This window comes from Taudactylus pleione, unplaced genomic scaffold, assembly GCF_031769625.1.
Source record: "Taudactylus pleione unplaced genomic scaffold, aTauple2 ptg000136l, whole genome shotgun sequence".
NCBI lineage: Eukaryota > Metazoa > Chordata > Amphibia > Anura > Myobatrachidae > Taudactylus > Taudactylus pleione.
Window position 1 is genome coordinate 7,252,173 of NW_028284538.1, and position 19,102 is coordinate 7,271,274.

Consider the following 19,102-nt stretch of genomic DNA (forward strand, 5'->3'; position numbering starts at 1 on the left):
CCACGGGAACGCCTCCCGTCAGAAGCCGGCCCACAGACATCACTAGTGATGTCAGTGGGAGTGATTTTGGCTCTGATAGAGCCAAAATCACTCCGGAGCATGAGGTTGAAAACCTCAACCGCAAGCTCCGGCTCGCAATTTTGATGGTCGCGATGGTCTCGACCATCACGGCCATCAAAATGCACGCTCGTATAGCCTGTGGGTGGTGACCCACAGTTATACGAGCATCCAGAAGGACGCTCCATTTTCATGGAGGCCGGCCCTCATTCAGAGCGTGCGCTCTGCTCAGAGCGTACGGCTCTGAATGAGGGCCATAGTGTACGGACATGAGTTACAGAGCATAGTGTATGGACATGAGTTTCAGAGCAGAGTGTATGGACATGAGTTACAGAGCATAGTGTACGGACATGAGTTACAGAGCAGAGTGTATGAACATGAGTTACAGAGCATAGTGTACGGACATGAGTTACAGAGCAGAGTGTACGGACATGAGTTACAGAGCAGAGTGTACGGACATGAGTTACAGAGCAGCGTGTATGGGCATGAGTTTCAGAGCAGCGTGTACGGGCATGAGTTACAGAGCAGAGTGTACGGACATGAGTTACAGAGCAGAGTGTACGGGCATGAGATACAGAGCAGAGTGTACGGGCATGAGTTACAGAGCAGAGTGTACGGGCATGAGTTACAGAGCAGAGTGTATGGACATGAGATACAGAGCAGAGTGTACGGGCATGAGTTACAGAGCAGAGTTTATGAACATGAGTTACAGAGCGTAGTGTACGGACATGAGTTACAGAGCAGAGTGTACGGACATGAGTTACAGAGCAGAGTGTACGGACATGAGTTACAGAGCAGCGTGTACGGGCATGAGTTTCAGAGCAGCGTGTACAGGCATGAGTTACAGAGCAGAGTGTACGGACATGAGTTACAGAGCAGAGTGTACGGACATGAGTTACAGAGCAGAGTGTACGGGCATGAGTTACAGAGCAGAGTGTTCGGGCATGAGTTACAGAGCAGAGTGTACGGGCATGAGTTACAGAGCAGAGTGTATGGACATGAGATACAGAGCAGAGTGTACGGGCATGAGTTACAGAGCAGAGTTTATGGACATGAGATACAGAGCAGAGTGTACGGGCATGAGTTACAGAGCAGCGTGTACGGGCATGAGTTACAGAGCAGCGTTAACGGGCATGAGTTACAGAGCATAGTGTACGCACATGAGTTACAGAGCAGAGTGTACGGACATGAGTTACAGAGCAGAGTGTACGGGCATGAGTTACAGAGCAGAGTGTACGGGCATGAGTTACAGAGCAGAGTGTACAGGCATGAGATACAGAGCAGAGTGTATGGACATGAGATACAGAGCAGAGTGTACGGGCATGAGTTACAGAGCAGAGTTTATGGACATGAGATACAGAGCAGAGTGTACGGGCATGAGTTACAGAGCATAGTGTACGGACATGAGTTACAGAGCAGAGTGTTCCGTGCATGAGTTACAGAGCAGAGTGTACGGGCATGAGTTACAGAGCAGAGTCTACGGGCATGAGATACAGAGCAGAGTGTATGGGCTTGAGTTACAGAGCAGAGTGTTCGGGCATGAGTTACAGAGCAGAGTGTATGGACATGAGATACAGAGCAGAGTGTACGGGCATGAGTTACAGAGCAGAGTTTATGGACATGAGATACAGAGCAGAGTGTACGGGCATGAGTTACAGAGCAGAGTGTACGGGCATGAGTTACAGAGCAGAGTGTATGGACATGAGATACAGAGCAGAGTGTACGGGCATGAGTTACAGAGCAGAGTTTATGGACATGAGATACAGAGCAGAGTGTACGGGCATGAGTTACAGAGCATAGTGTACGGACATGAGTTACAGAGCATAGTGTACGGGCATGAGTTACAGAGCAGAGTGTATGGGCATGAGTTACAGAGCAGAGTGTACGGGCATGAGATACAGAGCAGAGTGTATGGGCATGAGTTACAGTGCAGAGTGTACGGACATGAGTTACAGAGCATAGTGTACGGACATGAGTTACAGAGCAGAGTGTACAGATATGAGTTACAGAGCAGAGTGTACAGATATGAGTTACAGAGCATAGTGTACGCACATGAGTTACAGAGCAGTGTGTACGGGCATGAGTTACAGAGCAGAGTGTACGGGCATGAGTTACAGAGCAGAGTTTATGGACATGAGATACAGAGCAGAGTGTACGGGCATGAGTTACAGAGCATAGTGTACGGACATGAGTTACAGAGCATAGTGTACGGGCATGAGTTACAGAGCAGAGTGTATGGGCATGAGTTACAGAGCAGAGTGTACGGGCATGAGATACAGAGCAGAGTGTATGGGCATGAGTTACAGTGCAGAGTGTACGGACATGAGTTACAGAGCATAGTGTACGGACATGAGTTACAGAGCAGAGTGTACAGATATGAGTTACAGAGCAGAGTGTACAGATATGAGTTACAGAGCATAGTGTACGCACATGAGTTACAGAGCAGTGTGTACGGGCATGAGTTACAGAGCAGTGTGTACGGGCATGAGTTACAGAGCAGAGTGTACTGTTGTTGGTGGTGAAGGATATGTGAGAATTTAAAGGGAGATGAAATGATATGCTCTATTTTGGTCAAATACAGACCCAAATTTATCAGCGAATGATATTCTTGTTATCAGTCATTATGAATCTTAAATGGGGCTCCCACCAATCAGCTCCTAACTGTCATTTATTCAAACACTTGACAATTAGGAGATGTTTGGATGGAGCACCATGTAAGATTCATAACAAGTGAAAACAAGAATATCGTCCGTTGATAAATCTGGGCCTAAGTTTGAGAAAATGCTCGTAAATTCATGAGGACATGGCAGAGAGAGACAGCTGGAAGGTGAATAAGGAAAGAAGGAGACAGCTAAGTTCTGTAGAGGTAGATTTAGGTGTCATCATCATGGGGTGGTGCTATGAAATGAAGGTATTTAATTGTTCTCCAAGGAAGGATGTGTACACTCCAACAAGAATCGATGAAGACCAAGGTGGAGCTTTTGTGGGAAGATGGAGAGGAAGGGAGGATTAGCCAGAGGTAGAATCAGAGAAGGAGCAACTTTAAAGGTAGGAGGTTCACAAGGAGAGGACATTGGCCCTGATTCAGACCCACTCGCAAGTGGGCGTACGCACGTTCGCTGTACGTAAAAAAATATTTAAATTCAAGCACTCGCTCGTTTTTTCCTACGCAGCTAAAAATCCGCCCCAAACTCAGGCGACCCCTCCTCTGACTAACGAGCGTGCCAAATAGCGAGCGTACATCCCCGAAATGGCTTGAAGGGAACGCACGCACAAGTACAAACCGGAAGTGGGACTGTCAGATTTTGATTACCTGCTCGTTTTTTCGGCCTACCTCCCTCAATCGTATCATGCCAATCAATATATCAATTAGCTTAATTTATTTATTTTTTTTCAACACAATGCAATAAACTTTAATCTTGTCCGTGTTTGTATTTGCTCGCAGAATACGTACGGCTGAAACCTTCGCTTTTATTGTTCCAAAGACATGTTAGCCCCAATTAAACAATTGTTCTATTTGTTTGTCTCCCCACAATTTTTCTGTGGTTCATTTCTTTATTTAAATTAGCTTACGCATGTCACTGCATCAAGCCTATCATAACTCTCAAGAGATTTCTGGCCCTGTCGAACACATGACTCATACACTAACCAATAGAATTGGTCCTGTTAATTTCCCAAATACATTAGCCAATCAAATTTTTTTGGGGTGCTTTATTAAAAATATTTTGTCAAAAAAACACCATTGTCATCATGAGATCCGCCGCATTCACCAGGCGCGAACTGCTGGTGCTGACGGAGGTGATGGACAGGAGGATCACCAGTCAGCCTCCACCCATCTCCAATAGGCGCAAGCGTTCCGCATATGCGGAGGTACGTCGACGCCTGCGCTCCTTCGGCTCACGCCGACATATTGGCCAGCTGGAGCGCAGGTGGTCGGACCTGCACCGGCGGACGCCCCGCTTGCTGGCATGCTTTCGCATGCAGATTGCGGAAAGTAAGTGTTCTGGACTGTGGTTTTCAAGTTTTTCTTGTGGGCCCTAACTGCGTGTGCATGTTTTCATGTCTGTCCTATTGAGTCATTGTAGTCATATCTGCATGTGCATGTTTTCATGTCTGTCCTATTGAGTCATTGTAGTCATATCTGCATGTGCATGTTTTCATGTCTGTCCTATTGAGTCATTGTAGTCATATCTGCATGTGCATATTTTCATGTCTGTCCTATTGAGTCATTGTAGTCATATCTGCATGTGCATGTTTTCATGTCTGTCCTATTGAGTCATTGTAGTCATATCTGCATGTGCATGTTTTCATGTCTGTCCTATTGAGTCATTGTAGTCATATCTGCATGTGCATGTTTTCATGTCTGTCCTATTGAGTCATTGTAGTCATATCTGCATGTGCATGTTTTTATGTCTGTCCTATTTTTTTTTTTTTTTTTGGTTTCCTGTTGAAACTAACAACAATTTTTTGGTCATTTTTTAGGGGCACAGCAAACACTACGGCGGCATCGCCACACAAGATGCCGGTCCCGGCCCCTCTCTCCAACCACCAATTCCTCTATTCCCCCCTCCTCCCCAGACCCTGTGGCCGATATTTCAGGCCTACTTCCCCTCCAGCCCAATTCCCCCTCTCCTCCATCCGTCCCTCCTCCAAATACCCCCTCCCAGGATCAAGAAAACACCTTGCCCCTCGGGTTGGGCAATGTTGCCACCTCCGAGGTGGTCCAGGGAGTGGCTTCTGGCTCTCTCGTTTTGGAGAATGGTATGTTTTTAAAGTTTATTTTGGACACCACAAACTGTTTGTATGTAATCATGTGTCGTCCCCATTTTTTTAAACTTTTTTTCGCCTTAGGGTATTTTTGGGGGTTGTCTTTACCTGTTCCTGCTGATGTCACCATACACATATCACACCTGTGTGCCTTTTTTTAGGGCCCTTGTATTTTTGGCATACGACATTTTGGGGTTCTGGGTTTTATCCGTGTAATTTTTTTTTGGCCCACAAGCTTGTAAGTTTGTGTTTGCTTGTTTTTTGTTTTTTTACAATGTTGCTTCATTATCAATTTATTAATCCCCAAACTTTTGTCACCCACAGAGGAACAGAGGCATCGGGAAGAGATTCTGAATTGTGTGGGCCGTATGTGGGAGCAGGTCACCGGGCTAATACAGGGCCTTGAGCATCTGTTGGTCCTCCTTAGGAATTAGTTTTTTTTTTATTTTTTTTACAAATTGTTTCTTAATAAATCTGTTTAAAATCAAGCTCTGTCTCATGCGTTTGGAGTAAATCCAAGATTCTTTACACTGACATAAGTAGACTCTTAAAGCAAGGTTTGCCCCAGAAACTCACTACAGATTGTGTGTTGTATTTCGAATGCAAACAGGCACAAGAAACACCTCCCAGTACCAATGTCATTTTCCTTTTTTGTGGTGGTCAACATGATAGTTTACACCATTTTTCAGGTTCCTATTTGGTGGCCAAACTGCTCAGGACAATCTTACGAAGGCAACTGATTGTACACGATTCCTTGTTGTGTTGGTTAGTACCCCGAAAACATATTACATTTTAGCTCCACTTGCTTCATTACTGGGTTACCCCTTAGGTAAAATTAACATTTGGGAGTTTGTTTACACTTGCTTCTAACGTGCCCAAAAAGGAAACAAATTACACTCTCCAAATATTTATTCACAACAGAAATCAAAATCCAAAGTGGTCACTCACAAACAAAACACACAGTGATAATCAGAAAAACTCCACATACCAAAAAAACTAAACAAACACACAACAAATCAAGAACTGGTTGACGAAAGTCCATGCCCACATGATTTAAAAAATATGGCGTTGCAATATTGGTGTCAGAATATATTCCCGAAGTTTCCACAGAAAGGTTTTGGAAGGGTAGCAGGAAGTAGTCATCGTGGGAGTGCCAAAGATTATGCAAACAAACAGAAGATGGTGCAAGAATTAATATAAAAAAGATGAACGTTAAAAAAACGGAACACATTGGGTATACACACTGTTGTTTGATCAATAATTACCTAAAATATCGGGCCACCACATCATGGCGTATGGCCCCCCCACATACTGACCTCCGACCAACCTCGGGGGGGCCATCCTCAGGTAAGGCATCCCCTGGCTGCATTGGAACACCACTCCTTATGGCGATGTTGTGAAATATCCCACACAGGACCACAATTTTCGAAACCATATCCGGCAAATACATGAGCTCGCCACCAGAGCGGTGGAGGCATCTGAATCGGCCTTTTAAAAGGCCGATACAGCGCTCCACCACTTGCCTGGTGGCTGTAAGTGCAGTATTAAACTCACTTTGTGGACCTGGTGTGGGAGCCAAGTAAGGAGTGAGCAGCCAGGGCATGCAAGGGTATCCACTGTCTCCTGTGAAAAAGAATAGACAACATCAGGATCACTGTGTATCAAGCTTAACATTGTTATGTACTAAAGGTCTCCACTTACCCAGAAGCCATGCATCACCAGCTTGTAGGTTGTTTAATTTGTGCCATATCCCTGATTGCCGGATGACGAAGGAGTCATGTGCACTTCCTCGTAATTTTGCATTCAGGGACAGGATCTGGAGGGAGGCATCACATACCACCATTACATTCAGGGAGTGATAGTGTTTCCTGTTTCGAAATATGGCCTCCAGCCATGCTGGAGGCTGAAGTGGTATGTGAGTACCATCCACAACCCCTATGATGTGGGGGAAGCCAGCTATTTGGTAAAAATTGGCCTTGGCCACACTAAGGGCAACCATATCCAAAGGCATTTGAATAAAATGATGGAGGTGCTTGAAAAGTGCCTCCATCACTGCCCTCAGGATCCGTGAAAAGGAGGATTGTGAGATGCCCGCCACTATTCCAACCGTTGTTTGAAATGATCCTGAGGCACAGAAATGTAACACCGCCATAAATTGTGTAAGTGGTGGTATTGCTGTAGGACTGTCAATTTGCCGCTCAAGATCACTCTCTATTAATGAGAGAGTGTCTATTATGATTTTGGGAGGAAGACGGTAGCGTCTTAAAACCTCATCATCGGGCATTCCAAAAAGGGTGACACGTGTTCGAAATATCTGGGGCCTTGCACGCCTACGCCTGGGACGAGATTGAGGTTGGTCGGCTTCCGGGAGCATGGCCAGAACAATCCGCCCTAGATCAACCTGAAATGGCAAGATTGGAATGTAAGGCTTTGGACCCACCCCAAAAGAAAATTCAAAACAACTTAGCTTGATGATACCATCCATTGCTGCTTACATGCCGGGGTAATGTCATGATACGTCCAAACTGAAATTAATCACAAAAATTATTTTACAAATTTCACTCTGTGCATTTTTGTTTCTAAATTTTGTGCTAGACCAAACTTAAAATATGCGAAACACACATTTGGCAAAAGTGCAAAACGACATTGCACACAGTACATCAAAATGGGTTGAAATGTTTGCACAAAAAGCGAAAGGGCAACCTCAAAAATATAAAAATGATTAATAAGCATTTTAAAAAGCGCTAATTAATTCGCAAATACAAGTCACAATAGTAAGTAGTAAAAATGCGCTAATTAGTTCGCAAATACAAGTCACAATAGTAAGTAGTAAAAATGCGCTAATTAGTTCGCAAATACAAGTCACAATAGTAAGTAGTAAAAATGCGCTAATTAGTTCGCAAATACAAGTCACAATAGTAAGTAGTAAAAATGCGCTAATTAGTTCGCAAATACAAGTCACAATAGTAAGTAGTAAAAATGCGCTAATTAGTTCGCAAATACAAGTCACAATAGTAAGTAGTAAAAATGCGCTAATTAGTTCGCAAATACAAGTCACAATAGTAAGTAGTAAAAATGCACTAATTAGTTCACAAATACAAGATAAAAAATGGACTTACCAAGAGCAAATATATAAGAGTCCAAATCAAAAGGTCTTTGGGTCCGAAATTAATCAAAAGCTAAAATAGATGAAATTAGGGATCCAAAATTTAAAAAAATGAAGAAACACAATGAAACAACAATTGATCAAAAGTTAGACTTCATAAAACTTACCAAATCAAGAAACGAGGTCCAAAAAATAAAAAGCAAAAAAGAGAACGGAAAATAAAAACGCAAATCTACCAAACAAAATAATCTCCAACCGCCAACTCCTTTATACGCAAACAATACACTCCAGCCAAGGTAACCTCCAACAATCCAAAAACGCAACCTCGACTCGAGACACACCAAGCCATAAATAGTGTTTCGTTTCCCGCACAAATTAAGGAGAGATCATAGGAACGCACAATCAATGATGCGGCAGCAAAATAAGGACGCATGTATAAATACGTCACGAAAACAAATTAAAATTCTGGTGTATTTCTTGTTTGGACCTCAGACATGGCGACAGACCAGGGAAACAATGCCCAAGAGTCAGGCGGTAAGTCTTTCATGCATTTTGTATCAATGATTAATTTGAAACATAAGATTGGGCAAGTTGTGATTTTGCTGAAATCTGAATATTTACACAAATAGGTGAGGAGGATGACATGGAAGAGGCTGCTGGGCCCAGTATTCCGGCCAAAGCTGCCAAAAAAAAAGGCAGCCACATTTCACAAGAAAGGAGATGGAGGTTTTGATACAGAAGTGTGTGGACATCCTGCCACAGGCAGACAGGAATATGAATCTAAGCCAGAAGGGGAGAATGTGGGAAGAGGTAGCCGTTGCTGTCAATAGGGTGGGTGATTATGTCCGTCTAGCCCGGGATGTCAAACGGCGGTAAGTAAACACTTGCCCCCACTAAAAACAAACACCATTTTAAACAAAAGGATAATGGCTTCCATTTTTCCCCACAGATGGGGCGACTTCAAATATCGCCTAAAGCAAAAACTCGCGGACAGGGCTAGGCATGCAAGGGGGGCAGGTGGGGGTCCCACCCCTGTGTCATTGGAGTTGACGGATTTAGAAGAGCTGGCACAGGGGTGTGTGCAGCCTGTGGAGGTGTTTGGCGTGTCAAACATGGATACGGACATGCCAGACTTTGCGGCTCCTCATGTTGTCCCAGGTAAATCTTTTGATGTCATCAACTCTGAAATGTTATTGTGCCAATATGTAGATTCTAATGTGAGGCTTTTCTCTTTTTTCCTAACAGAGACACAGGCAGATGAGTCTGCTCCAGAGGGGAGCCTTGGCCGCCGAATTTCTGCTGGCTCTGCAGGGGAGGAACCAGTACATCCGGCTGAGGACCCTGCAGAAGCCAGTCCAGGGCAATCCCCCTCGCAGGCAGTGTCCCTCCTCACAGAACTCAATTTCAAATCGGATTTCCATATGGAGATTCTGCAGAGGATGGACGCCAGTCTGGTACGGGTGGCTGAGGCCCTGGAGCAAAATGCTGCGGCCAACGTGACCATTGGTCAGGCCCTGGTATAATACCAGGGCCAACATCCGCATCGCCAATGCCCTGGAGCAGCTCGTTCGCCAGCACATGGTGGAGCCGACCTCCCTTCCTGCCGGAACATCAGGATCCTCCACCTCTGGCACAACATCAGCCAATCCTCCAAATGTGCCTAGCCCTGTGCCTAGTCCAGAGGCCACAACATCTGCCTCTGGACAGGCCTGCCCTATGACATCCCGGACCCGGTCTGGCGCCCTCCCTCCCCCATCCAAACGGGTGAAAAAACGGTGACAGCAATGGTGACTTTTCCCACAATCCTTCTGTGCTTGGCTCATATTCCTTTCTGGTCAAAACTTCCCTCTCCTTTCTTGTGAAATGTTTTTAAATTTTGGATGTATGTTTATGTCGACAGTTATGTTGGGCCAATTTGTTTGATTTTGGGACATATCTTTGGCAAAAAAAGATGTCCCCAATATTTTAATTTTTAATTTTTTTGTTTGAGCAATAAATTGAAACAAAAAATCTGACATTGGATTGTGAAATTATTGTACAAATGGGTTACATTTAATCCTGGACCAAAAGGCAAAAACTGGCAAAAAACAAGAAAAATTAAAAAAAAAGAAATGGGCTCTTTAAGGAACGTTTAAAAAATCATATAACGAGGCAAATTCAAGAGGCAAAAATAAAATGGTGCGAAAATTAAAACATGATGACATTATTGTTACAATAGGCCCTAACCACCAAACTGAGGGCAAAATAAACCCCCACAAATGTACGCAAATTGATTGTGTCATCCTGACATTAGCAGCTCTGAGTTCCACCTGCGTATGGTTTTGTGCTATCCCAAAAAACTGATTTCAAAACACATACCAAGCCGGTTTTCAATCCAACACTAATTGCTTTTCAGCCCTCCCGCGATTAATCGCAACAACATCGTGGAGTCCCGGGACGGAGGAGAAGGCCATCGCCAATGTGGTCGAGTAATCCAGACCCTAAGCTGTGCGAGCATTTTGAAGGGAAAGAGGATCATCCAGTGACGTATGAGTCGGTCCGAACACATTTTACGCTCGCATTTGCTAATGTATGTACGCCCCAAAAACGCCTCGCCACGCCTGCGTTTTTCCATCTCCACCCCCGTCAACACCCAAAAACGCCCTGTTCTGTCAATCACATTTGACATGTCACTTCCTGTACGCTATTTGACGAACGAGACCAAAAAAACTCACAATCTGCCGTACGCACATGCGCAGTGTTACACCGACGCATGCGCGGTTATTCAACATCGGAACGCAACGAGCGTACTGCTGTTTGCGAGTGGCTCTGAATGAGGGCCATTGTCACAATCCAATGGAGTGAAGAATGTGCAGGAGGAGGGGGTGGTCGAAAGCTGCAGAGAGGACCAGAAGGATGACAAAGAAAGTGACCCCTGGATTTAGCAGAGAGATAATCAATCTCTGTGGAGGAAAGGGGACAGAAGATAGATTTGGGGGGGGGAAAGCTGGGTACACACTAGATGATGTGTGTACCCAGCGACAGCAGATGCGACTGGATGATATACCGGGCGGTCCGGTTACAGTGCATGATCTGGTGTATGACCTCCCGATATGTTGTTCCCCCGCCGCATCCAGAAGCATGGTGTCCTTCCTTCAATCCTCAGATTGGCCTGCACTGCAGAGCATTCTGTAGATGCGACAAACTACGCAATAGTGCGTACACACTGGACGATGTGAACAATTTGTCATTCCGATTCTTTGGAAATCGGCAAATCGTCCAATATATCGCCTAACATATACCCAGCTTAAGGGAGGAAGTGAGGAGAAGCATGGTGGTTTTACTTGTCATATACTATAGTTATTAAGGTTGAAATAATGCAGATCAATTGGTTCACCCTTAAAAAGAGACATTGCATTGTTACAGATAAAGGAAAGTTGATAAATTCATGACCTTTTAATGATCTATAGTATTATTATTATTATTATTATTATTATTATTATTATTATTATTATTATTATTATTATTAGTCCTCCTAACCTTACTGAAGTTTACAATCTTAAAGACTCAAATACACACAAACACTAAGGCCCTGATTCAGAGCCGGACGCTCTGACCAGAGCGCTCGTTCTGAATCAGGGCCCACCTCCATAATTATGGAGCGTCCTCCTGGACGCTCGTATAGCTGTGGGTCACCACCCACAGCATATACGAGCGTGCAGGTTAATGGTCGCGATGGTCTTGACCATCGCGACCATCGCCACTGCGAGCCGAAGCCTGCGGTTGAGTTTCTCAACCGCAAGGCCCGGAGTGATTTTGGCTCCATCACTTCGGGCGTGATGTCAGTGGGGCCAGCTTCCTTTGGGAATGCCCCCGTCTGGGAGGCACGCCCCCGGCACGCACACCAAAGGGGGCGTGCTGTCAATCAACATCGACAGCACGCCCCCTTTGATCAGACACAACGAGCGAAGGAAAGTCCTTCGCTCGTCGCATCTCGCGCATGCGCACGACGGAGCTCCCTCCGTCGTGCGCATGCGCAGTGCACACCATCGACCCACTTGCGAGCGGACAGCCGCTCGTGAGTGGGTCTGAATCAGGCCCTAAGGTCCAACAACATGCCTTCCTTTATGCTTTTGACATGTAGGAGGAAAACCCATGTGAATGTGGGGAGAATATTCGAATTCCACACAGATATTTGAAATTGACCATTGGTCCCAGTGCTGTGCTGCCAACTGTGTTTTTTAATTTAAAATATACCTAGGTGTATCTACCCCCCATCCCGTGTCCATATGTCCCCATTGTAACATTATCCTCAGAACCCCCTAGTGGCAATAGATCCCGAGCGGCACCTACACTGATTGGCTGGAGCACCATTTATCATGCGCAACGAGCTTCATCACTTGTTGTGAATGATTAAACTCATTGATAAATAAGTCCTGCATTAATGTAATAAATGCAACCATAATCATGAACAAATATCAACAGACAGAACAAAACAAAGCAAATATTGACTGAATCTTTTTATTATTAGTGGAAACACTGTTCTTGTGTCATCTGGTTGCAGAATTGTAACTTTTTCCAATGATACATACAGTTGGGAGATATTTATAAAATCAATCAGTTTCTGTAATTTTTCTAGTACAGCTTGTAAAATTACAGTTAGTAGCTGATTGGTTGCTATGGGCAACTTCTCCATTTTATCTTTCTCCAAGATTTGATTAATCTCCCTGGTAGATTGAGATTCTCATCAATTTTAAGTCTGCTGTGATGACACACTGTCCCGATACACTGGTTGCCCAGAGTTGCACACTAAGGTGAGGCTGGGGTTTTGATGATAACTGTACTGTATGTACGGTAGGTACTGTATGTACTATGGGAGAGATATACAGGACTAAGCTCTGGACTATGGGGGAGATGTACAGTACTAAGTCTAGAAAGTGATAAATTGGAAAGTGATAGACCGCACTGACTAAGGAAGTAAATGATCTGGTCACTGCCAAGGCTAAAGGCCATTACTCACCTAATTCTTCTAGATCTCTCTGCAGCTTTTGACACTATTGACCACTCTCTTCTCTTACAAACATTACAATCCCTAGGTCTTAAGGACAAAGCTCTTTCTTGTTTCTTTTGCTACCTATCAGATCGCTCTTTTACTGTTCCTTTTTCGGATTCTGCCTTCTCTTCACTACCTTTATCAGTTGGAGTACCGCAAGGCTCTGTCTTAGGTACTTTGCTATTCTCAATCTATACCACCTCTCTTGGCAAACTAATCCGCTCTTTTGGATTTCAGTACCATCTGTATACAGATCAGTGCTCGAAGTGTGCCGGTATACAACGGTATGGTATACCGCCACTTCAAGCACTGAACATTTTTTTTTTATTCCATGGGCTGCTGCTGAGCTGAGTGCGGTGGCGTGGCCTCCGTCCGCTACCCTGACACTGTCTATGGGCAGCCAGACAGCAGCAGCATAGTTCCCTCCCTCCTCCCAGAGCAGCTAGGGGCCGGTCACCTCCTCCTCCCTGCCTTCACGAACCTGCAGCAGCCAGAGTGACTGGAGAGGCTCCGTGGTCCCTCTCTGACAGTTCGACTCCAGTTGAAAGTGCAACAGGAACTTGTGCTCGGTGTGGCAGGTAGGTACTGGGGCACCTGTTGAGACAATTTTTTTTTTTGCTTGCTCCAGTGACTGTGACAGCACGGCTTGGTGTGCATGCTGATCTCCCCCTCCCTCCAAAGCTCTGCTCCTTCCTCTCACCGACCTGCTGCAATCTTTCCCTCCACTTTAACCGTGTCTTCTGCCTTGCCGGGCTGAGGATCTAGCCTTGACGGAGAGGAGGTTTGGGTGGAGAGAGACTGGAGATGGAGACTAGGAAAAAAAACTCCAGACATAGCTTCGTGAATGAAATAAGTGAGGCTTCGCGGGGAAAGGGGGCGGGGCTTCACGGGGAAAGGGGGCGGAGTCCTGGCCAGGAGGGGAGAGAGTAAAGACTTCCTCACTGTGCAGGCAGCCCACATGAGAGTGAAGCTCGGCAGCACACTGCAGCAGTGCTGTGACTTGTCCCATGATGGTAGCAATGCAGCTGCTTGATTTTAGTAACAACAGGAAATGTCCTACAGGTCCAGGGGGCTGCTTGTGAGGAGGGGGGGGGAGGGGAGGGGAGGGGGGGGGGAGGGGAGGGGGGGGGTGCCTAACCCTTAGTCCTCCTGAGGAGGTCCCTAAACCTAACCTCCCCCATCCCCGGCTACATCGATACTTACCTCCGGTGCTGGACGATTGGTGCGGGGTCCCAGCGTGGGGAGGCGTCAGTATTTTGACGCCTATGTTAAATCCCCTGCCGGGATTGTGGTGTCGGGATTGGGACAGGCGCATAACTACATCCAATAGCAGGTATATGATTATAACCTGCACCGTTTTGCATTTCTGGATCTTCCTTTCTGTAGCTCTGGGTCTACGAGTCCTCGTTAGGATACTGTAGATTGCTCTCATCATACTGGTTTGGGAAAGGAGGTAGTAAGAGGAGCAAAGGGTGAGAGATGGTTGCATGCCACACCCCTCATAACACATAGCCACACCCTTGTAACATGTGGTCACACCCTTTTTTAAGCGCCTTCGGCGCACACACTAAATACATTTCCATACCCCCACTTCAAAATTCCCACTTCGACCACTGATACAGATATTAGTCAAATCTACCTATCCTCTTCAGATTTATCACCATCTGTATTGGTCCGTATCACTGAATGTATTTCTGCAATTTCATCTTGGATGTCATCTCACCACCTGAAACTTAATATTTCTAAAACAGAATTAATTATATTTCCACCGGCCAATAACAGTTACCAATCTGATCTCTTTATCACTGTTGATAACTCAACAATCCACCCCGCCCCACAAGCTTGCTGCCTTGGTGTCATCCTTGACTCTGAACTGTCCTTTGTTCCCCACATTTAACCTGTCTCAAAATCATGTTACATACATCTAAAAAACATATACAAAATTCGACCATATCTCACACAAGAAACTGCAAAAACCCTAATCCATGCACTGATTATTTCCCGCATTGACTATTGCAATAGTCTCCTTACTGGTCTTCCCAAAAAAACAGGCTATGAATGCAGCTGCGAGGCTTATCTTCCTTGCCAAACATTCATCATCTGCTGCTGCGCTCTGTCAGTCCCTCCATTGGTTGCCGTTTTTCTACCGTATTCAATACAAAATACAAAATACTGTTACTTACACATAAGGCCATTAACCAAATTACACCAACATACATCTCTTCACTCATCTCAAAATATCTCCCAACCTGACCTCTCCGCTCAGCACAAGATCTGCGTTTCTCATCCCCACGCATTACTTGCTCCCATTTACGGTTACAGGACTTTCTTCGAGCTGCACCCACTCTATGGAATGCCTTACCTCGCACAATAAGACTTACCTCTAGTCTTCAATCCTTCAAGCGTTCCATGAAAACTCACCTCTTCAGATTCCAGAACCGACCACATAACCTTCATAGCTTCCATGTCTTATTACATCCCCTCTCACAGTCCACACATAACCTCACATATTGTCTTTCTTTCACATAATCCTGACATTTGGCCGACATTCCTGTGTGACTGGACCATGCAGCCCACCAAGAACCTCTGCATTATGGCTGGATTAATTTGCAATATATAGCACCTACCCTTGGGAATCAATACATATTTCCCTATAGATTGTAAGCTTGCAAGCAGGGCCCTCTTACCTCTATGTCTGTCTGTTATTACCCTGTTTTGTTCTATTAATGTTTCCGATTGTAAAGCACAACGGAATATGCTGCGCTATATAAGAAGCTGTTAATAAATAAATAGATAATTAAATAAAAATTACCAACCAATCAGCTCCTTTCATATTACAGGTTGTGTTTGAAAAATGACAGTTAGGAGCTGATTGGTTGGATAATTGAGTTATACATATGAAATTATAATATACTATATATTATAATTATAATATATTAGAAACAGATAATACATTATTTCCAACAACTGTGATGTTCTTAACTGATTAATGATGACATGTAAATCATTGTTATGTATTTTACTAATTTGTGTAAACAGATGGACAGGTTTGCGCTTCTGTTTGTCCACAAATTTACATTATATTGACCGTAAATAATTTGATTTGGTGCTGAACCACTAAGCTGAGGCACCCCTGCAAGTGTCCTGAGGCACCCCAGGATGCCACGGCGCACAGTTTGGAATCACTGAGCTAAACGGTGAGTTGTCAGATATATTGCCACAACGCGGATCTGAACAATATATATCGTACACGTCATATGGTGTGTATGCCTGATCCGTCATTCCTGGCCGTAGTTCATATAACAATACATAGCACAGTCGTTCAGCGGACTGTGTAGTGTGTACAGCGCACGTGATGCATCGTTACATCGCTCGCCACATCGCTGGGTCGCACTGTCATATGGTGTATACCCAGCCCAAGTCTGCTGTAGAATATACTGTTGCTTATACTGTCGGTCCATTTTTTTTAATATAAAACACTGTCTTGGGATGTTGGACATTCAAAAATATGGCAGCAGTCGGTAAGTAACTTCTACATATGTGTCGGCATAAAGAGAGCTGTTCTATCATCCAATAAAAATATATTTATTATGTGCATTATACCTCTTTCACCCATGATTTTCTGTTCACAGAATGGAGGACACATTGTTCGTGCAATTTTAGTAATTACCTATCTGCTGTTATTCTGCATTTCTGTATCCATCTCTGTATTTGGGTGTAAGGCTCTAAATCATCCACCAATAAATACCCCACAGGTAAGAAATGTAATTGGAATACTATAAAGTATTATAGCCACGAGCTAGGAATCTGAGGATTTATTCTCTAATTTTTACATTAGATACACATTATCAGCCATGTATTTTAAATATACTATAAGTCCTAATGTCAGCCTTATATTACACAGGTAATTGCAATAACCACTTATATATTACACAGATCTTGCTAGTCATACGCACTGTCAACACCCAATTGACAGTTATATTCCGCAAAAAGACAAGTACTACATAAGTACTACATTGCCATAAATATATGCAGATAAAATAAATAATAGTCCTTTTGCCAGCCAAATGCTCCTCAGACACCTACTCACAGCTTAGGCACCCTCTCAATCACCAGGTGTATGCTGCATAGACACCCTCTTAAGAGCTAGATGTGGTGCATGGCCATCCTTCCAATAATATACCGTATTTATGTCATATGCAATATGGTCACATAGTTCACCGACACCTCCATTCCAATTTTTCAGTCATATGATCCTATGCGCACGCCTATGATGCACATAGATAAGCAACTATTGGCAGCCAGCATTAAATTACTAGTATCATTACCACACCGTAAATTAAAAGGCTTCACAATGACTTTACTATAATATGAAATAGTCCTCAGTATCAAAAAAATATCCCCAACAATCATTCCACCAATGCATTAATAGCCCATAGCCACCATTAAATCATTATTGACACTCCCAACTATTAAATTACTAGCCCATGCCACCACCCAGTTTACATTGAGTCCCTTCCACCCAAAATAACCTTTTTTCTATATAGCGTTGTACTATATGTTGTAGAAGCAAACTCTTCAGTCTGATTCAGTTCCAGACGCTGTTGTGGGGCCTCACGTAGTTTGCAGACCATCAAAAAAACTGTGCATGCACAGGACAGCCTGGCCAGCATTCTTGGAAATGGGGGCATATTGTCCTCATTTTCCGGGAGTGCAGAGACCAGAGTCTGCATCGGTGGAAGCAGATTTCCCGACTCGCAGGCTGCCAGCCTAAGTAAGCTGAAGCTTACTCAGACTGGCCAGTTCTGCCACGATCACGACCAATGGGGGCATTGGTGATCTGAGGCAGTGTCTATGGATTCTAACTAAGATTGCTATTGCTGTCAGGAGGCTTCTTCTTCCTATAGACGCCTCCTGTAGTATTTTAATATTTACTAGACAGCATTGCACAGCCACCTCCTTGTATCTGTGCAATATCATCTGAACCTGATTTTGTCCACATGTCTGGTGATGCATATCCCACATGTGACATGCTATCAGGAAGTGAAGGCAGGCACATAAGTAGGTGCAGGTAAGGGAGAAACACATCAGGATCATTCCCGGGTTGCATCAGAAAATGCCAGGGAGGGTCAGCCTCAAAAATTCATACTAATCACTGGGCCAGCCCCTGACCACATCATTCACTAGTCTAGGGAGGATTCTGGTCAACTTAAACCCCCCCTAAGTGCGTTCTTGTTAGTACTGATCACAGAGCATACAGTCATTGCTTGACATGGGAAACAATGACATTAGCAATAAGATGGTTGTTGGGGCAGATATTTAAAACTGTCTATATAGATATGCATGTCTGCATTCCTAATTATCTCCATATTATTATTATTATTATTATTATTATTATTATTATTATTATTATTATTATTATTACTATCATTGATGCATTAGGTAGTGGACTAACAAGTGTAGCTGGTGGATCAGAAGGTATGCTGATAGTGTAAGGCAGAAGCATTATCAATAATAAAGCATCCATTGGTGACTGGTATTTCTAAGCAAGCAACTGTGATGTGGTACGGGTGTAATTAGGAGAGTCATTAGGCATGACAGATGACCCAGCCACTTATACAATGCCAACACAGTCATCTACTGGCAACCATTTACTGTATGGTGCCAAAGGTAACCTATCTGCTCAGCCTACGGGGAAATAGAGGTTTCCCAACTTGACCCCAATGGATGAAGTATAGAAGGTGTACCCAGCGCTGAGAAGGAAATATAAAAGTAAACTATAGAAAGCCTGTGACACTCAGACAGGCAGTGAATAGACAATTAGGAAGTAATGTGGGACTGCTCAGAATAAAGCCACACCCATATATAGTCAAAGCTCTTACTTACTCATGGCAATGTGAGCTGCAGCAGCAAATGGGAATGGCCAAAATTATTCAGATGGTTAATAGAAATAATGTTATTAGTAGTTTGTCTAATCATATATGCTTTCTTAACTTTAGATGTTCATGATACAGAATGGTGCTGGCTTACTAGTACCTCCTTCTGCATATCCAGCGTCCTCTCCAGCAACTGTCCAATCACCACCAGCACCATGATTTTATATGGCTCAAGGTGCTATCAAAGTTGAACCAAGGGCATAA

The 19,102-nt window shown here is 44.2% G+C and overlaps 1 pseudogene; it reads left to right on the plus strand.

The window, feature by feature from the left end:
• The window catches only part of LOC148522948 (membrane-spanning 4-domains subfamily A member 4A-like), a 32,195-nt pseudogene extending 13,093 nt beyond the window's left edge, over window positions 1-19,102 (plus strand).